The sequence below is a fragment of the Spinacia oleracea genome, chromosome 5 (assembly GCF_020520425.1).
Source record: "Spinacia oleracea cultivar Varoflay chromosome 5, BTI_SOV_V1, whole genome shotgun sequence".
Lineage (NCBI taxonomy): Eukaryota > Viridiplantae > Streptophyta > Magnoliopsida > Caryophyllales > Amaranthaceae > Spinacia > Spinacia oleracea.
The window spans coordinates 48,411,228-48,414,241 of record NC_079491.1 but is presented as its reverse complement, the minus strand read 5'-3'; positions in this window follow the sequence as shown (position 1 = coordinate 48,414,241).

The following is a 3,014-nucleotide window of genomic DNA, read 5'->3' as shown; positions in this document are numbered from 1 at the left end:
TAAAGTTAAAAGAAACTCACTCTAGTTCCGAATACAATTCACCCCCCCCCCCTCTTGTGCGTGTTCCTATTAGACTATCAATTGGTATCAGAGCCAGTACTCAATAAAAACACATGAAACCCTGTTTGAGTCTAGTTCCTGATAGTATGAATACACAAGAGAAACTGGAAGAAGGCTACTCCACGCAAAGGCCACCTATGTTCAATGGCAAATTCTACTCATACTGGAAGAACAGAATGGAGGTATTCATCAAAGCAGAAAATTACCAAGTATGGCGTGTGATTGAAGTTGGAGACTTCGAGGTAACAAAAACCAATGCAGAAAACGAGGTAGTTCCTAAACCAATGTCTGAATTCTCTAAAGAAGATTTTGATAAATATGAGATGAATGCTATGGCAGTTAAAATCTTGCATTGTGGACTTGGACCCCATGAACACAATAGGGCCATGGGGTGCAAGAACGCTAAACAAATTTGGGAATTAATACAAGTAACCCACGAAGGAACTAACGAAGTTAAACGTTCCAAAATTGATCTGTTAATGTCTAAATATGAGAGATTTGAAATGCTTCCAAAAGAAACTATTCAAGAGATGTTTACTCGTTTTACTAACATAACAAATGAATTAGTTTCCCTTGGTAGAATCATTCCCACAGATGAACAAGTAAGAAAAAACTAAGGAGCATGCCTCAAGATGATCGTTGGAGAACAAAGGTCACAGCACTGTTTGAAACCAAGGATTTCACAAAATTCAACATTGAACAACTTGCTGGCTCCTTTGTGACTCATGAACTGCACCTTGGAGCTGATGTTCCTGAGAGCTCCAGAAACCGAGGGCTTGCTCTAAAAGCTGAGGAACTCGATGATTCTGAACCAGATGAAGAAGAGGCTGCTATGTTGGTCAGAAGAATGAGAAAACTCTACAGGAACTTCAAACCTGGCAACCAGAAAGGAAGGAACTTTGCAAGAAAAACTGTCAGTTCCAAAACTGAGCAAGGCTGCTTCAAATGTGGAGAAACTGATCACCAAATTCGTGAGTGTCCTCAGTGGGAAAACGACAAAAGAAAAGGAAAGGAACAGGTCAAGGAACGCTACAATAAATCCACCTTCAACAAGCCTAACTTTAAAAAGGCTATGATAGCTGCATGGGGCGAAGAAACTGATTCAGAAGATGATGAGGAACAACCAAATGAATAAACTGTAAATCTTTGCCTTATGGCAAGAACAGAAGGAACTGAACCAGTTCCATCAGAAGAAGTAAGTTCCTCCACTCTTCAGTGTCTCTCAAAGTCAAAACTAATTGAACTATTGCTAGAAACTCTAGATGATTATAAAAAGCTAAGTATTTTAAAAGCACAAAGTGATAGAGCCTTGGAACTCAGTAAAGATCACATAAATTATTTGAACAACATTAGATCTGATGTTCAAGGCAGGTTCTTTGAATTGCTAGATAGAAATACCTCCATTAATGAGTCTTTTGAGAAAATTAGAAATGAGAACATACTTCTACAAGTGCAACTCAGTCAATATAAGATGTTAAACCTAAGTTTAGATCCTACAAAATCCTTGGAGATTAACATGGGAGTGTTCAACATCGACTTAGAAAGATTGAACAAAGATCTGATAACCACAAAGGAACAGAAAGAGAAACTAGAGAGGGAATTGGCCATGGCTAGGGCACAGAAACATCCACCTAAAGTTCCCCCCAAGTGGATTGAGAATGCTCAATCCAAGAGAACAGAAGGTTTAGGTTACAATCACAAAACCAGTAATAAGAACAAGTATGTGGAACTCCCTAGTGTAAAAGTTTGTTTCTCATGTGGCAGTGGAAATCATGTAAGCACTGAATGCTCTAAAATGAAGGAACTAGATCAAAGAAACATAGATTATGTAAAGAAAAAGTGGGTTAAGAAGTCAGACATTGTAGTTGAAAAGGAACTCGAGGAAACCCGAGTTCCTGTAACTAACCTTTGATTTCTTTACAGGTTCTAGTGAAGAGGAACAGCTCGTGGTATCTCGACAGCGGGTGTTCCAAACACATGACAGGAGACAAATCAAAATTCCTCTCACTAGAAGCCTACAATGGAGGAACTGTGACCTTTGGAGACAACATGAAAGGAGAAATTGTCGGAATTGGAAAAGTCAGAAGGTCAAGTTCCCATGCCATTGAAAATGTATTTTTAGTCGAGGGTTTAATGCACAGTCTACTAAGTATCTCTCAATTTTGTGACAAAGGAAACTCTGTAAGTTTTACTTCTGAAAATTGTCAAATCATTAATAATAACACTGGGAAGGTTATCTTGGAAGGAACTCGTAAAGGGAACACATATCCAGTGGACCTCAATACAGTTCCCAGGAACAATCTAACCTGCCTCAGTGCCTTTGAAGAAGATACCCTACTATGGCACAGGAGGTTTGGACATGCTAGTTTCTCACTGCTTGACAAACTAAGATCAAAGGAACTAGTTCGAGGACTCCCCTCAATCAAGTTCCTAAATGATAAAGTTTGTGATGCATGTGCAAAAGGCAAGCATGTCCGAAGTTCCTTTAAGCCTAAGAAATTGGTAAGCACCACAAAACCATTGGAACTCATCCATATGGATTTGTGTGGCCCAATGAGAATTCAAAGCAGAAGTGGGAAAAAATATGTTTTGGTTATTGTTGATGATTACTCTCGTTTTACTTGGGTCATATTTCTAACAAGCAAAGATGAAACGTTTGATGAGTTTGTTGCATTTTCAAAGAAAATCCAGAAAACTACAGGTCATCAACTGATTCACATTAGATCTGATCATGGAACAGAATTTGAGAACTACAAATTCGATGAATACTGTAAGGAACAAGGTATGGACACAATTTCTCAGCTCCCAGAACTCCACAACAAAACGGAGTTGTTGAGAGGAAAAATAGAACCTTAGAAGACATGGCAAGAACCATGTTAATAGCCAGTTCCTTGCCTAGGAACTTCTGGGCTGAAGCAGTTAACACAGCTTGTTATATTGTAAATAGAGTTATG